Source organism: Muntiacus reevesi, chromosome 22, assembly GCF_963930625.1.
Source record: "Muntiacus reevesi chromosome 22, mMunRee1.1, whole genome shotgun sequence".
Lineage (NCBI taxonomy): Eukaryota > Metazoa > Chordata > Mammalia > Artiodactyla > Cervidae > Muntiacus > Muntiacus reevesi.
In genome coordinates this window covers 30,595,523-30,614,624 of record NC_089270.1, presented here as the reverse complement: position 1 = coordinate 30,614,624, position 19,102 = coordinate 30,595,523, and the positions used below count along the sequence as shown (strand labels likewise).

The 19,102-nt window shown below is 37.0% G+C and overlaps 1 pseudogene; it reads right to left on the bottom strand.

Moving 5' to 3' along the window:
• Positions 1-585: 585 nt before the first annotated feature.
• LOC136152741 (UDP-glucuronosyltransferase 2C1-like) lies at positions 586-16,637 on the bottom strand (annotated as a pseudogene).
• Between the last annotated feature and the right edge of the window lie 2,465 nt (positions 16,638-19,102).

Here is a 19,102-nt window from a genome sequence, read left to right as displayed (position 1 = left end):
GCATCTTCTGCATTGGCTGTCAGATTCTTTTACCACTGTGCCACTGAGAGGGTAACAGGCAGGAAGGCCAGGGGTCTCCAAACGGAGGAAAGAGGCTGCAAGTGCCAGACATTTTTATCTCTCTTAAGCGGCAGGAGGAAAAAACCAGCGATATTTTTTCTTCTCTATACAAATTTAAAAGGAGGTTTCTCTTAAAATGCTGTATTGCTGTGACACCTGCTTTCACCTGAAGCGAACTACTCTCAAACCTTGAGTTAACCAATACATTTCTTTTTCTTATGGAAATGTTGTCTTAAGCTATGTTAATGTACCCCAGACTCTATCTTCAAGTTGGTTCCACCAAATGGCCCAACCTACTTACTCAGGTATTGTTCCCCTAATCTATGTAAATGAAACTATTGGTTGGTATTCTGCCCTTCTACAAGATACAAGTCAATCGTTTTATGGCCCCAGGGATGAATTATCTGGTGTCATTCTAAATTTTGTGACATTCCTTTCTTTTCATTAACAGACTGTGAGTGACTATATAACATACAGCTAAAGACTAGGAGGGGGATACTCTTCTGCCCCCTTCTGATGCCTATGTCAGAAGCTTTCTCTATCTCCTTTATACTTTAATAAAACTTTAACATACAAAAGTTCTGAGCGATCCAGCCTCATCTCTGGCCCCGGATTGAATTCATCTCCTCCGGAGGCCAACAATCCCGGCGTCTTGTCGTTCAGCAGGAACCTTTCACCACCTGGAAAGCCCAGAATGCAGAATGCATTTGAGAGTTTCTTTCCTCATGAGGTATTTTAGATGTGGTGGTCTATCAACTAGAATTTGTTGGATGTTTCATAGTCTTAGTAATGATTGGAAGTAAGGGAGAAAATAATAATTTTTAAACAGAAATAGTATTTTGACAGTTCAGAAATAGGAATGTAGAATATATAGTTTGAAAATACAGAACTTTGATCTTGTTTGCTGATGGTGGTATTAGGAGCATGATAGTAGCAGGAAGCCACATCAAGTGCAGGTCTATGAGAAAGAAATCTTTCCCCCTGCCACTCGATCCTTCTCTAGGTTTGGTCTGGAGTGTTAGTGTTAAGAAGATGTAAGTCTTTAACAGTATCAGGAAATGGTTTCAGTCTGTGATCTTCATGGTCCTGAATGCCAGATATTTAAAAATGCCTTATGGACAAAAAGGAGGGCCTGAGTGAGGTAGATGCTGGAATCTTGGCTTCAAGCAACCAAGGGCTACAAGTGCAATGATGGGATGGAACGATGGTGAGAACACTAATCAGTTTACCTTTTGTTGAGAAACAGAAGACCAGAAGTTTGGGCTTAGGCTTTTTAATGGCTGACTTAGATGAACTATTTCCTTGGATCTGTGAAGGAGATTAAGAAGGGAGGCTATTCTCCCACATTGAAGTGCAGTCATTATTGATGGAGAATACAGAACATTAAAGTATAAAAAATAGTGGAACAGCATATACAAAGTTCTGAGAATGAGACTTTTGAACCAAAAGAAAAATTATACTGAGTCCTGTTGCCCTTTGAACTGTGGTGTTGAAGAATATTCTTGAGAGTCCCTTGAACTGCAAGGAGATCAAACCAGTCCATCCTAAAGGAAATCAGTCCTGAACATTCATTGGAAGGAGTGATGCTGAAGTTGAAACTCTAATACTTTGGCGAAGTATCTAATACCTGATGCGAAGAACGGACTCACTGGAAAAGGCCCTACTGCTGGGAAAGATTGAAGGCGGGAGGAGAAGGGGATGACAGAGGACGAGACAGTTGGATGGCATCACTGACTCAATGGACATGAGTTTGAGTAAGCTCCAGAAGTTGGCAATGGACAGATAGGCCTGTTGGGCTGCAGTCCATGGCATCGCAAAGAGTCAGACACTACTGAGTGAACTGAACTCATCTGAACTGAAGGGATTCCAGTTATTTATCTGTAGTGTATATACACGAACTCAAAAACAGCACACAAATGTGGTTGATTGTGAAAATGTTCAAATTTTACTAAATTCTCTCATCATGTTCCTTTCTGTTAGAGCCTCAGACCTCATGATGAGTTTTCAGCCTCTTTATGCATTACTTTGCACATTCACATTGGCTCTATATGTATATAACATGTAAACTTAGTGTCTTTTGAGTGTTTATGCTCAGTCGTGATTGACTCTTTGAAACCCCTTGGACTGTAGCCTGCCAGGTTGCTCTATCCATGGAATTTTTCTAGGCAAGAATACTGGAGCTAGTTGTTATTTCCTACTCCAGGGGATCTTCCTGGTCCAGGGATCAAACCCACAGTTCTTGAATCTCCTCCGTTGGCAGACAAAGTCTTTACCCCTAGCGCCACCTAGTGTCTTCTTTCTATACTTCAGTTCAGTTCAGTTTAGTCGCTCAGGGCGTCCTACTTTTTGCGACCGAATGAATCTCAGGACACCAGGCCTCCCTGTTCATAACCAACTCCCGGAACTTACTCAAACTCATGTCCATCAAGTCGGTGATGCCATCCAGCCATCTCATCTTCTGTCGTCCCCTTCTCCTCCTGCCACCAATCCCTCCCAGCATCAGGGTCTTTTCAAATGAGTCAGCTCTTCGCATGAGGTGGCCAAAGTATTGCAGTTTCAGCTTCAGCATCAGTCCTTCCAATGAACCCCCAGGAGTGATCTCCTTTAGGATGGACTGGTTGCATCTCCTTGCAGTCTAATGGACTCTCAAGAGTCTTCTCCAACACCATAGTTCAAAAACATCAATTTTTCCGTGCTCAGCTTTCTTCACAGTCCAACTCTCACATCCATACATGACCACTGGAAAAACTATAGCCTTGACTAGAAGGACCTTTGTTGGCAAAGTAATGTCTCTGCTTTTTAATATAATAACCCAGGTCGGTAGGTACCCAATATGCTACTGGAAATCAGTAGAGAAATAACTCCAGAAAGAATGAAGGAATGGAGCCAAAGCAAAAATAATACCCAGTTGTGGATGTGACTGGTGATAGAAGCAAGTTCCGATGCTCTAAAAGAGCAATGTTGCATAGGAACCTGGAATGTTAGGTCCATGAATCAAGGCAAATTGAAAGTGGTCAAACAGGAGATGGCAAGAATGAATGTCGACATTCTAGGAATCAGCAAACTAAAATGGACTGGAATGGGTGAATTTAACTCAGATGACCATTATATCTACTACTGTGGGCAAGAATCCCTTAGACGAAATGAAGTAGCCATCATGGTCAACAAAAGAGTCTGAAATGCAGTACTCAGATGCAGTCTCAAGAACGACAGAATGATCTCTGTTCGTTTCCAAGGCAAACCATTCAATATCACGGTAATCCAAGCCTATGACCCAACCAGTAACGCAGAAGAAGCTGAAGTTGAACAGTTCTATGAAGACCTACAAGACCTTTTAGAACTAACACCCCGAAAAAGATGTCCTTTTCATTATAGGGGACTGGAATGCAAAAGTAGGAAGTCAAGAAACACCTGGAGTAACAGGCAAATTTGGCCTCGGAGTACAGAATGAAGCAGGACAAAGGCTATTAGAGTTTTGCCAAGAGAACACACTGGTCATAGCAAACACCCTCTTGCAACAACACAAGAGAAGACTCTACACATGGACATCACCAGATAGGCAACACCGAAATCAGATTGATTATAAACTTAGGGATATTATTGAAAATCTTTTTTTAATCTGTCAAAATTAATTATATGGATACTTCAAACAATTAAATGCTATAAAAATGCTTGCAATATTAAAGACTCTTTACAGCCATCATAGACTTAATCACTTTTTTTTTCCGAGTGTAAAAACTTGTGTATTATTTGACTGCAGAGATGTGATACTGCTTTCATAGATATCCAGGGCTCTAGTATTCTTTGGTGAGCAGAGATGGGGAAGTAAAATTCAGTTGGAAATACTTGAAAGCTCTTACTCTTTCTGGACATCCTTAAAGTTAATACAAAAAATAGATCCTTGGTGTCACATTGTTGGTAAATATTAAACACATAAATATAATCAAGCACACATTATATATACATGTATGTGTGTTACTGGGTCAATAATATGGCAATAAAAGAACTCTAAATATGCTCTATTTAATAAGTAAATAAGTCTCATGCTACCCCAACGTTTGATTTCTAGGATTTTAGATTTGAATATATACATGACATAGGTCTTTTATCAAAAGATATGGAATAACATAACAAAGGCTCAGAATATTTAAATGATTACTTTCTGAGCAGAAACAATGGCTTAGAGCTCTGTAGAATGGATATTCAATACTATTAACTTGCCAAAATATTATGTACCCATATAAAAGGATAAAATTAAAGTTCTTATTAAATGATTTAAAAGTTTCCAAATATTCTCAAAATCTTAACTGAGTATTTCATATACTTTCTGAAAGTGAAAGTGTTAGCCGGTCAGTCATGTCCGACTCTTTGCAACCCCATGGACTGTAAGCCCACCAGGCTCCTCTGTCTATGGAATTCTCCAGGCAAGAATACTGAAGTGGGTAACCGTTCCCTTCTCCAGAGAATCTTCCAGGCCCAGGGATCAAACCTGGGTCTCCTGATTGCAAGCAGTTCCTTCACTATCCAAATCACCTATACTTCCTGGCCTTACCTTAAACTCGGGTCTCATCCTATAATCCTTTAAGTATGCTCAATCATCCTATTCTACCTATATCAATGAGACTCTAGACAGGGGTTTGATCTGTGTCTTCCTTTCTTCTGACTGCATTTCCAACCATTTACTTTTCTCTGCTCTTAAAAAAAAAAATCCTTTCTTTATGTGTTTATTCTGTACTGTAAACTACTGTTCTAATGCCAACAGTCAGGGTTTCAAGAAAAACCTCAGTTCACAGAAGCCTTAAGTATCTGGCTTATAGTTTTTTCCATGCCAAGTTCTGTTTTTCACTCTGAGTGATGTAATACTTACAATAAGCAGCCAATGCAAAGTCATGATTCTTATTCCTTGACATTCCTGATTTAAAAATATACTGCTTATGGGAAAGGCGAATCTATGGAGGGAGTTAAAAAATGGTGATTTCCAGAGATTAAGGGGTAGGGCATGATGAAGTAGTGGAGCGCAGGGAGTTTTTAGGACAGTGGAGATTCTGTATGAGAGTGTAAGGGTAGACGCACGTCATGATGCATTTATTAAGGTATAGACTGTAGAACACAAAGAGTAAGCTTTATTGTCTGCAGTGGACATTTGTTCATATTCTAACTAACATGGATGTTAGTTCATAACATGTAACAAATGTGCCACACACAGGAGTGTGGGACACTGATGGTGGGGAAGCTGTGTATGGGACAGAGCAAAAGATAGTGGGAACTTCCTGTGTTTGTGATCAATTTTGCAGTCACTATGTCTCTAAAAATAGTCTATTAATTTAAAAAACAAACAAACAAACAAAAATACTGCCTAAACCTGCCCCGAGATTAAAGTGTGAAAGTGAAAGGGTTAGTCACTCAGTCGTGTCCAACTCTTTGTGATCCCATGAACTGTAGTACGCCAGCCTCGTCTGTGGAATTCTTCAGGCAAGAATGCTAGAGTGGTAGCCATTCCCTTCTTCAGGGGATCTTCCAGATCCAGGGAACAAACTTAGGTCTCCATTGCAGGCAGATCCCTTACCATCTGAGTGACCAGGGAAAGCCACCCTGAAATTAAAGCAGTGTATTTAATGGCTACTTGCTAAGCACTGCTTGTACCTCATTCAGCATACACATATATGAACCAATCATTTTCCCTCAAAACTGTTCTCCTTTTTTTCTTCACCATGGTAAATGACACTATTCTCTACTAAATTGTCCATACAAAAATAAATAAACAAATAAATAAATGTAAAGAAATGGCATGTATAAAGAAACAGAAAGGTAACAATTAATTCTGAAACTCTCTCCCTTAATCTCCACCTTCAGTTTATCAGAAAATCCCATTGACTTTCTTTGCAAATATCTCCTAAATTGCTTGATTTATACTCAAAATTGCTATCATAGTTTGGATCGCTATAAAGTCTTGAAGGAATTATTGCACATCTATCTCAGCTTAAAAAAGAGACATTACTTTGCCAACAAAGATCCATATAGCCAAAGCTTTGGTTTTGCCAGTAGTCATCTATGGACGTGAGAGTTGGGCCATAAAGAAAACTGAGCGCCAAAGAATTGATGCTTTTGAACTGTGGTGTTGGAGAAGACTCTTGAGGGTCCCTTGGATTGCAAAAGATCCAACCAGTCCATCCTAAAAGAAATCAGTCCTAAATATTCATTGGAAAGACTGATGCTGAACCTGAAACTACAATATTTTGGCCACCTGATGTGAAGAACTGACTCATTGGAAAAGACACTGATGCTGGGAAAGATTGAAGGCAGGAGGAGAAGGAGACGACAGAGGATGAAATGGTTGGATGGCATCACCAACTCTATGGACATGACGTTGAGTAAACTCTGGGAGTTGATGATGGACAGGGAAGCCTGGCAAGCTGCAGTCCATGGGATCGCAGAGTCAGACACTACTGAGTGAACTCAACTGAATTGAATCTCAGTTCATCTCCCTGATTTATTCCCTGAATAAATTCATCTCCCTTAATCTCAGCTCATCTTGCTCCATTCTGAATAATTCAGCAGGCCATATTTATGCAAGGGTAAGTTGTATCATGCTGTTGCTTAAAAATTATACATTGATCCTTCACTGAGCTTAGATTTTAAGTAAAGAATACTTAGTATTGCTCATTTGATTTTTTAATAACCTATCCTCTAATCACCTCTCCAGGCTAATTTCTCTCTGTCCAAACCCAACAAGTCATCATTACTGAATTTCTACCAGGATTTTGAGTGAATCATTCCATCTCTATTTTCTCCTTTCTATAATTATTATACTATCACTATTATGTCCATTTTTAGACTAAGGTATGCAAAATAACTTTCAACTTCAAAATCTCGGTAGCCTAAAACAACACGTTGCTTCTTTCTCGTGTCATATGTCCATCTATTTAGCTGTGCCTGTTGCTATATTCTTTAATCAGGACTCAGGTTGACAGAGTAGCCACTCTGGAACACACCCCTTTGACATCATAGAGGAAAAGAGAACTCTGGGGTAAGTGCTCCTGACAATTGAGTGCTGGACCTGGAAGTGATTCATGCAACTTCAGTTCACTGGCATTGCCCGGAGAGTATTGGACAATTCCACTAAACTCAGAGGCTAGGACCATTATTGTTGTCAAATATCTGGTATATTTGATAAACATCACTAAGGATTACCATGATAACATGGCAAGTAGTTAATGGTAACATAATATTAATAGTCTAAGGTGGATAATTCCCATTAATTCTTGTGTCTAGTTTTTCAGTTTGAGAGTCAAACACTAAAAATGATAGACTTGAAATCATTCCAGGAGGTAAATACTCAAGAGAAGTATAAAGGGGCACATTTAATTTACCTTAGGCAGGAATTTGCAGGCTTGCAATGCAGTCCTCTGACAAATTCAACATTAGGTAAATAAGGGTATGGAAATTCACAACCCCAGTAAGTTCAAATCAACCACATTTCAGCTTTTCCCATAATCTTACATAATGTGGTAGGTTTTCTTGGACGAAATGAAAGAGAGGGAAAACAATCTCATGTTAAGTGGGGCATGCTTTGCCAAAGAATTTTCTAGGAAAAATATTTAAAGAGCCAATATTAGTTCTGTGCAACCCATGAGAAATCAATAAGCCTTCCCCCCTCAAGAGTACACAATACTGAGATTATGATAACTAAACATGGACTTAGGTGTGGAATAAAGCCAAAAGCCTGTTTCTTTCTCTCTGCCAACAGAATGTTTCTGTTTGAGCCAAGCCTAGCCCAGCTGCATGCTCAGAATGGGTGTGTGCTCCTAGCAATGAACGAAAACTCAGCCAGAGGTCCTCAACCTACTATGGTAATCGCCTCCTTTTCTGTAATTCCAATTTACCTCATCCTCATTGCTTCAAAAGTGGCTGATATCTTTTAAAAACAGCATTTGTAATTTATCCATCTTTTCTTCTGCTGTTTGGTACTGTTCTTCCATAACTAAATACATCCTATCAGGAATGAAAACCCTTTAATAAAAATATGAAAGTAATGACCTTCTTTTCTATACATACTTATAGCTCCTGTCTCACAAGACTTTGTTCTTTTTGGTGAAGATAGAATACTGCATAATAATTTGATGGTGTAATATTTGCCATTTTGACATATTTGGCTGATAAACAGTACCAAAGGGCGACCTTTGAACTGAAGTGGAGACCAAGTGAACATGAAAAATAAGGACTCAAATTAGTGACTCTGCATTAAGTTATCTTCCTTAGTTTGGAAACAGAGCTTCATTTCTGAATTATATTTAATTACTGTGGCATAAGAACCTTACCCAGAGTTTGAAGGAAAAAAAAAAGAACCTTACCCAGAGTTTGGTGTCCTTTTGAAACATGTGCTTCATACCACTGATAGGAGGAACCCATATCTATCAGTTTTCTCACCACATGGCTTTTTGAATATTGTCTTAATGTTCTAAATGTGATGAAGTTTTGATCAGAAAATATAAGGGTTTTTGATCTGACCAGGGCAATCTTTTTATGTAAAAGATCACAAACAAATCTCATTAATTTAGGGGCTGATTCTGTTAATGACAAAGGTATTAAAAATCCAGTTTCAGGTCCAAGACAGACCCAATACTGGAATCTTACTGGTGTTAACCAGGGGTCAATCTTATTCACTTTGTGTGATGTTTCTCTCCCATGCTTTATTTTAATGACAGTTTTACTGAGATGTATTTTATATGCCACACAATTCTTCTTTTTAAATAAACAATTGAGTAGTTTTGAGTACATTTATAACATTATGAAAACATCACCACTGGCTCAGTGATAAACAAATCTGGCTGCCAATGCAAGAGACTCAAGAGATACGGGTTCCACCCCTGGGTCAGGAAGATCCCCTGGAGTAGGAAGTGGCAACCTTCTCCAGTATTTTTGACTGGAAAATTCCACAGACACAGGAGCCTGGCGGGCTACAGTCCATGGGGTCATAAAGAGTGGGATATGACTGAGGACACATGTGCATGCATGTACACCACTATTAAATTCAAAAGCAAATTTATTACAAAAGAAATCGCGTATCTATTGGCCACCATTCCCCATTTCTCCCTGACAACCAGTAACCTATTTTTTTCTCTACTTGCCTGTTCCGAAATAATCTTATTTCCCTTAATATAAATGAATTCATACATTATTATGTCTCTTTCATTGCCTTCTTTCACTTAGCATAATGTTTTTCAAGGTTCACCTGCATGGTAATATGTATCAGTACTTCATTACTTTTTGTTGCTGAAAGATTTTTGTTGAGATATACTTCATTTTGTTTATTCATTCATTGGTTGGTGAACTTTTGGGCTGTTTTCATGTTTGTCTACTAAGAATAATGCTGATATGAGCATTCATGTATATGTTTTCTGTATACATATGTCATCATTTTTCTTGATTTTAAACTTAGGAGTAGAATTGCAGGGTCATATGATTGTTTCACTAACCTTCTAACATATTATCAAATGACATCTTTTTCCTGTTAATTCTCCACTCCTGATTTAGTAATCTAGAGTGGTAAAGAACCCGCCTGCCAATACAGGTTAGATGTTTAGAGATGCAGGTTCAATCCCTGGGTCAGGAAGATCCCCTGGAGGAAAGCACTAGAAACCCATTCCTGTATTCTTGCCTGGTGAATGCCATGGACAGAGCAGCCTGCCAGGCTGCATTCCTTACGGTCCCACAGAGTCAGACACGACTGAACCAACTTAGCATGCACACACACACACACACACACACACGCATGTGCTTAATGCATCTTATTGAAATGAAACTGATATTGTAGGAGAAATAAAAAAGCTGTCTATCTGAATAAGAAGATTGTGAGACAATATCTCAATAAGCATTTCCAAATTTCCAAAAGCAATGCTACATTTGATATAATGATGGGGCATTCGCTGAATACTGAATGATTAAAGAATTATTTACATCCTTTAAGACAAGTTAGGAAAGTATGCCTATGCTTTGTTTTGTTATTTATTATTGATTTATTGTGGACTTTTGTGTTCTGATACTGTGAAGTTAAAAACTTGAGCTATACATTTCTGTCTGGTAAAAAATCATCCATTAAATTATGATTCTGTTACCCTTTTAGACATTGACCATTTTTGTGTCTAACCTAGCAGTTCTTTTTCTCCCAAAATGTTTATAAATATTTCCTCAATATATGTTTTGAAACAGATACCACCTTATTCATTTCCTTGTCAATTATTAGAACATATCTATGACATGATTCAGTTTATAATTGTATAACTTATGTTATCCTTTTAAAATCTGAAAAATATACTTGACATATACTTTATAATGAAAATCCTCAATGGATTCTGAATAGCAATCTATATGTAATAACATTTTAAAATTTATGAGTCAACGAAATGTTTTTCTTCTATTTACCAAGCCTCTATTATTCTTTCTCAGATTATCGATATATTCCCCAAAAGAATGTTAGTGTGCAAAGAGTTAGGAATAAATCAGAGACATAGTTATATCCTGTCACTATACCTTACTATAAAAGAGTTTTCAAAACTGAATACAAAGTTGCTGGAACCAGAAGTAAACAAATAGCTTCAGTCTAGCTGTAGACCCATCACTGCTTGATCCGTTACTCAGAAAATGTCACCAGAAGATTTTCAGTTTTCTTTTCTCACTTTTGCCTTTTGCAGCTTGGACTCTCACTTTGCAACAGTTTTGTTCACACTCTTTAGGGTCGATTCTAGAGCTATAAGCACCTGTTTCTGTCACAGAGTGCCCAGAAAAAGCCTCCATGCAACATGTCGACCTTAATTAGGTCATATACCTTTTTTGAATCTGTGGCATATTTCTGTATAGCATACCTCAGTAGAAATGCTCATATTGTTTGTGAGTTGTAGAAGAAAAATTTCTCAAAGATATCTTGAAAAAAAGGAAGTGGCTACAAACAACAAGAGATCACAAGTATAAAGAAAACTGTTACTTAGGAATAAGCTTAATTTTTAGTAATGATAGGGTTTTAGAGATATTGATACTTATGTTAAAAAATAGCAACAAAAAAACACTTTAAAATTCATGTGTCTACAAGCAATAAATGCTGGAGAGGGTGTGGAGAAAAAGGAACCCTCTTACACTGTTGGTGGGAATGCAAACTAGTACAGCCGCTATGGAGAACAATGTGGAGATTTCTTAAAAAACTGGAAATAGAACTGACATATGAATCAGCAATCCCACTTCTGGGCATACACACTGAGGAAACCAGATCTGAAAGAGACACGTGCACCCCAATGTTCATCGCAGCACTGTTTATAATAGCCAGGATATGGAAGCAACCTAGATGCCCATCGGCAGACGAATGGATAAGAAAGCTGTGGTACATATACCCCATGGAATATTACTCAGCCGTTAAAAAGAATTCATTTGAATCAGTTCTAATGAGATGGATGAAACTGGAGCCCATTATTCAGAATGAAGTAAGCCAGAAAGATAAAGACCAATACAGTATACTAACGCATATATATGGAATTTAGAAAGATGGTAATGATAACCCTATATGCAAAACAGAAAAAGAGACACAGATGTACAGAACAGACTTTTGGACTCTGTGGGAGAAGATGAGGGCAGGTTGTTTCAAGAGAACAGCATTGAAACATGTATATTATCTAGGGTGAAACAGATCACCAACCCAGGCTGGATGCATGAGACAAGTGCTCGGGCCTGGTGCACTGGGAAGACCCAGAGGGATCGGGTGGAGAGGGAGGTGGGAGGGAGGATCAGGATGGGGAATACATGTAAATCCATGGCTGATTCATGTCAATGTATGACAAAACCCACTACAATATTGTAAAGTAATTAGCCTCCAACTAATAAAAATAAATGGAAAAATAAAATAAAATTCATGTGGAACTGCAAGACTCTAAATAGTCAAAGCAATCATGACAAAGAAGAACAAAGCTGGAAGCATCACAGTTTCTGATTCTAAGCAATGCTTTAGAGCTGTACCAATCAAAATGATATGATACTGGCATAAAATCAGACCCACTGATCAATGGAACAGACTCAAGAGCCCATAAATAAGCCCATGCACATATGGCCAGCTAGCATTTCGCAAAGCAGACAAAAATATTCAGAGAAGGAAGACAGTCTTAAATAATTCTTGCTGAAAAAACTGGATATTTACATGCAAGAGAATGAAACTAGACCCCAATTTTACTTAACTATAAAAATTAACTTGCAATGGATTAAGAAGAATGTAAATGGAAGCCCTGAAACCATAAATTCTTAGGAGGAAATATAGGGAAAACCTTCCGACATGGATCTTGGCAATGATTTTTTAAATATGACAACAAAATCATAAGTGATAAAATTTAAAATAAAAAAGTACAGATTAATTCACATTATAAAGCTTTTGAACAGCAAAAGAAATGATTAACAAGATGAAAAAGCAACCTATGAAATGAGAGAAAATATGTGCAAGCCATTTATCTCATTTGTTGCTACTATATGAAATGTCTAAGGAAGACAAAGAACTCAACAACAGAAAAACCAAATAATTCAATTTAAAAATGAACAAAGGACCTGAATAGACATTTTTCCAAAGAGGACACTCAAATAGTCAACAAGTACATAAAAAAGTTCTCAACATCACTAATTACCAGAGAAATGTAACTCAAAACCACAATGAGATATCACCTTTCCCCTATTAGGATAGCTATCATTGAAAAGAAAACAGATAACAAATACTGGTGGGGATATGGAGAAAAGAGAACCCTTGTGCTCTGTTATTGAGAATGTAAATTGGTAAAGCTACAGTGGAAAACAGTATGGTTATTCCTCAAAAACTTCAAAATAAAACTACTACAGCACTCCCATGTCAGTTAGATCATTATTGACAATATCCATAATATGGAAACTATCTTTTTCAGTGAGTGAGTGGACAAAGAAAATATGGTTACATCAAAAATAAAAAATATTATTAAGTCATGAGAAAAAGGAACGATCTGCCACTTGCTTAAACAAGAATGGAACTTGAGGGAAATATGGTAAGTGAAGTAACTCAGAGAAAAGCAAATACTGTTTGATATTATTTAAATATGAGACCTAAAAAGAAAGCGAAACAAAAAAGAAAAATGAAGTCACAGAGAACAGACTGGTGGTTGCCATATCCTAGGGATAAAGGATAGACACAAAAGGTAGGTGAAGGTGGACAAACGATACAAACTTCCAGTTTTCAAATAAGCAAGTCCTGGGGATCTAATGTACAGCTTGGTGACTATAGTTAATAACTGTGGTTGTTTTTAGTCACTTCAGTTCAATTCAGTTAAGTAGCTCAGTCGTGTCTGACTATTTGTGACCCCATGAACCGCAGCACGCCAGGCCTCCCTGTCCATCACCAACTCCCAGAGTTTACTCAACCCATGGCCATTATGTTGGTGATGCCATCCAACCATCTCATCTTCTGTCGTCCCCTTCTCCTCCTGCCCTCAATCCCTCCCAGCATCAGGGTCATTTCAAATGAGCCAGTTCTTCAGATCAGGTGGTCAAAGTATTGGAGTTTCAGCTTCAACATCAGTCCTTCCAATGAACACCCAGGACTTTAGGATGGACTGGTTGAATCTCCTTGCAGTCCAAGGGACTCTCAAGAGTCTTCTCCAACACCACAGTTCGAAAGCATCAATTCTTCAGCACTCAGCTTTCTTCACAGTCCAACTCTCACATCCATACATGACCACTGGAAAAACCATAGCCTTGACTAGGCGGAGCTTTGTTGGCAAAGTAATGTCTCTGCTTTTTAATATGCTGTCTAGGTTGGTCATAACTTTCCTCCCAAGGAGGAAGTGTCTTTTAATTTCATGGCTGCAATCACTATCTGCAGTGATTTTGGAGCCCCAAAAAATAAAGTCTGCCACTCTTTCTACTATTTCTCCATTTATTTGCCATGAAGTGATGGGACCGGATGCCATGATCTTAGTTTTCTGAATGTTGAGCTTTTAGTCACTAAGTACTGTCTGACTCATTTGTACCCCTGGATGGTAGCCTGTTATTCTCCTCCCTCCATGGGATTTTTTAGGCAAGAATACTGAAATGGGTTGCCATTTCCTTTTCCAGGGGATCTTCCTGACCCAGGGATCAAACGTCCTGGCAGGTAGATTCTTTACTACTGAGCCAACAGGGAAGTCCATCGTTGTTAACACTGTATTGTATATTTGAAATGTGCTAAGAGAATAAGTCTAAAGCTCTCACCTCAAAGGAGAAGAGAATTTTAACTATGTGTGGTGATGAATGTTAACTAAAGTTACTGTAGTGATCGTTTCACAATATGTACAAATATAAAATCATTATGTTGTATACTTGTGATGAAACAATATGGTTTTTTTTTTTAGTGAGTTTTGCTTTTTTTCCTCATTTATTTTTATTAGTTGGAGGCTAATACTAATGCATATATATGGAATTTAGAAAGATGGTAATGATAACCCTATATGCAAGACAGAAAAAGAGACACAGATGTATAAAATAATATGGTTTTAAAGCAGGACAAGAAAAATTTAACCTAAAAAGTTCTCTGCCATTTGAACCAACACCCTGCTTCCCTTTACTATACATTTTACATCTTCATTGTACATTATCAAGATTTGCTTAGAAGATACAGGAATATCTACTCACAATAAAACAAAAACAAACAAAAATTACGATTTCCTCCTGGCAATAGCAAAGTAACTCCTTAGGAGATAGCATTCCTTCCTTAATCTCTCAAAGGGTCACAGTGACCCACCACTTGCTATATTGGCCTCTATAAACTGTCAGTATATTACTCTGATCTAAACCCCTTTGTTTCAAAAACATATAACCGTTCTTTGACTTCTAATGGGTGAAATATTCTCCAGAGCTTTCTGAAAGACTCTCTCCTGGGTCATAATCCTCACATTGGCTCAAATAAAATTTTCCACTTGTTTCTTAGGCTAACTATTGGCTAATTTCTTCATCTGCACCTGAAACTAATACAATTTAATATGCTAAATATATTTAAAAAATCTAAATAATGCAAGTAGGGTACTGCCTCCTCTAAGATAATTAGTATATTGTGCAAAAGCATCCTTAGCGCAATTAAATAAATTTTAAAAATGCTGCTTTTAAAAAATCAATTATGAAAAATGAAAAACAAAGGGGCACACAGACTTACTGAAATAGAGAAAATCTTTTTGTTGGCTTATAATGCAGTTATAACTACTAGTTGACTTATAATGTAGTTATGAACAGAATAATAACAACAGGATGACAATGAGATAAGTTTAAACATCTAGAAACATGGTCCTTTAGAGAAAAATCTTCCATGTTTCTCTTCTGGGAGACAAGAGTAGAGAAAGTAAGATTTATATATTTCTTTTCCAGTTTCATGCTCACCACATTCCAAGCCCAGGAATCAGTCAACCAAGTGTTGATAGGATACAAATACAAAACTTGAAAAGAGAAGATTAATCAGGAATAAAACAGAGTATATAAAAAAAGAGAGGTAAAAAAGAGAGAAATAGTCAGGGTTATGGAACTTAAACTGTCAGATTTGAGTTTTCCAGATACTTTGAAAAAATTAGTAACATCAAATAGGATATATGGAGAAATAAAGAGAATATTTCTTCTGTGATACATATTTTCAATACACAATGATATAAAACAAAATAAAAAAACCAAAAGCTTAAAAAAAGGAAAAATTAAAGAAAAAATTATTATTTTCATTCAAAACAGTTAAGCAACAGAATCTTGTATCTCACTTAAAACTTTTCAAAGGTTTCATACAGTCAGATAGATACTCACATTATACATATGAAGTAAGAATCATTATTGCATGTAAATTTCTCTTACCTAAAAACTTGCTGTAATACTCATCCCATTCTGGAAATGAATAATGTGCAGATATCACATCACCCATGGTATACAATAACCAGTTCTCCAGCCTCTGTATAAAAGTCATACTGTCTATCAGTCTTGATGTGACACCAGGAATATATAAAGAAAGCATAAGAATCCCAGAACACAATCTCTCAATGACTTTTTCATAGGAAAACTGCAAAGAATATATAAATGGAATATTGATGAGTTCAGCCACTAATTCTCTGCAAAGGCGTAAAGGGTCAGCAATACAGATGTCAAACTTAGCTGTCTGTAACCTGCTGAGTTACTCCTTCTTTGTGACAGCACTTATCACATACTCTTTTGGCTGTTGCTAAAAATATTAGATCATTTTTATCAGTTTTACTTGCCTGTCACATCATGAAAACTTTGGCAGTTCAAAAGAAAGTGTGTAGAAATCAGCACTTAATTATTCCATGAAATTTTCTTTACTTGTTGGAAGTTGAAGAATCTCCACATTAAAGGGAGTCTTGGATGATCAAGCAAAGAACTCGTTGAAGGTACCAAGATATTCATACCCATGAAAGTAGACTTCATCCAAAATAACTTTAAAATTAATCCAGTGACTAAAATCCATGGGTCATACAAGTACCTTCTCAGTAGTCCTTCCTTTCAGGGTCAAAGAACCATAAATGTAGCATGAAAAGGACACAGAAGCCTTTCACAGTTTTCATGACATTAACTGCGCTCAAACTAAATGTGGGTTTAAACCAATTGCATGAAACTCACAATCCAAATGTCTCTATGAGCTTCACAGTCAGTTTATAGAAGGTTGGACTAAACTTTGAGTTGTGTATTTTGCATTAAAGATTAAAAGGAAATGCAATTGCTTTGGTGGAAACAAAAATATCAATAAAGTCAATAAAATGAGTTACAAAGAAACCCCTCAGAATGAGAGCTTCCAAACTTATTTTAGCTGATATCAAAAACAGCATGTGAAATTAAACATAAATTCATAACAATTTCTAAATAATGTCAAGAAAATCCATCATCATCTCATGTGTATACAATGAAGACTAGAATTTTTTGGAAATAAATAAATAAATGGCAAGTAGATGGGGAAATAATGGAAACAGGAAGAGACTTTATTTGGGGGGGCTCCAAAATCACTGAAGATGGTGACTGCTGCCATGAAATTAAAAGACACTTGCTCCTTGGAAGAAAATCTATGACCAACCTAGACAGCATATTAAAAAGTAGAGACATTACTTTGCCAACAAAGGTCTGTCTAATCAAAGCTATGGTTTTTCCAGTAGTCATGTATGGATGTGAGAGTTGAACTATAAAGAAGGCTGAGTGTCTAATAATTGATGCCTTTGAACTGTGGTGCTGGAGAAGAGCTCTTAAGAGTCCCTTGGACTGAAAGGAGATCCAACTAGTCCATCCTAAAGGAAATCAGTCCTGAATGTTCATTGGAAGGACTGATGCTGAAGCTGAAACTCCAATACTTTGGCTCCCTGATGCAAAGAACTGACTCATTTGAAAAGACCCTGATGCTGGGAAAGACTGAAGACGAGGGGAGAAGGGGATAGCAAAGGATGAGATGATTGGATGGCATCACCGACTCATTAGACATGAGTTTGAGCAAGCTCCGGGAATTGGTGATGGACAGGGAAGCCTGGTGTGCTGCAGTCCATGGGGTCACTAAAAGATGGACACAACTGAGCAACTAAAGTGAACGGAACTGAGATTTTTTTTTTTTTTTTGATATTTTGGATTTTTTTCTCTGATTTTATTTGAATGTTTGTTTGAACAGGATAGTTAGTCTCTGTGGTATTTTTCTTATTGATAAATCTGCTAAATATTCAGATAAGAATGAGGCCATCACTTACTGCCAGATGGAGTAACTACGCATACTTTGAGATGTTAAGACAGAGAGATTTAGAGCCAAATGTTTTGATGCTAAATTCAGTACTCTCCCTGCTAAATCACATCTATCTTTAAGAGAAACAGAGAAATATATCCTTTCACTATTAGTGCAGATAAGAGTTCAAGCTCTGGTTCTCATCAGATTAATGTTATATTGAGAAGAGATACTTTATTAATAGAGTGAAGTAAGGAAGTCATGAAGAACATAAGTTGATAATATTATCCTTCTATCCAGCAAGTCTAATTGTATTATCTTTGCCTTCTTGTTCTAAAATAATTTTTATAATGCAAAATTCCATTTTTTTTTTTTTTGCTTAAATTTTTGCAACTTGAATTCACTACACACTGTAGAAATGAATCCAATGATATTTAGGGACATTGGCTTAAAAAGTTTATTTTCCTCAAGCAATTAAACAATAGGAATATATAAAGATAACATTGTCATAAGAATAATTGTTTCTTAACAAAAATATAATTGCGTAATTATCCAATTGTTTACTATTTCTACACATTCTACTCCAAAATTATAAATCAATCTATTTACATTTGTAGATGTCACCATTACAGTCATTTATATATCTAATCTGGAATTACTACAGAACCCTTATGGTCTCACTGCTTCAAATTCTGCACACGTGCAACTCACATTCCATAGAGAAATTTCACTGCAGTTTAAGTTGTGTCTGACTCTCTGGGACCACATGGACTGTAGCCCACAAGATTCCTCTATCCATGGGATTATTCCAACAACAATACTAGAATCTCCTGCTTAGCAGGCAAATTCTTTACCACTGAGTCACCTGGGAAGCTATAGAAACTTCACTGATCTTTTTGTTTTTTTTAATTCTCTTTCACAAATTATCTTACTTGAGTCAAATGTTTTAATAACTATGTCTTGTATAGATATTAAAATCTATACTCTCTGAAATGACCTAAAAGATGCTGACTTGACTTCTAATCTTATGTTGTTCCACATTCCTTCCCCATTGATATCTGCTTTCTTTGAGGTTTTCATGGTAAGAATTTCTTCTCTGGAATGACATTAGCCAGACTGCAGAATAGGAGATCTCTACTGTCATCCCCACAGAACAATGATTTTGGTAGTTACCTCAGGATGAGCATAACTTTCTGGGAATCTGAAAGCCCAATGAAGAAGTTTCGGCCCACCATGGGAGCAAATAATCCCAAGAATGTATGTGTTGAAAAGGGTAAGAGGAACAGTTTTGCTTTTAGTGTCACTTCTTCCCCAATTATCATTGTTCAGTGCCAC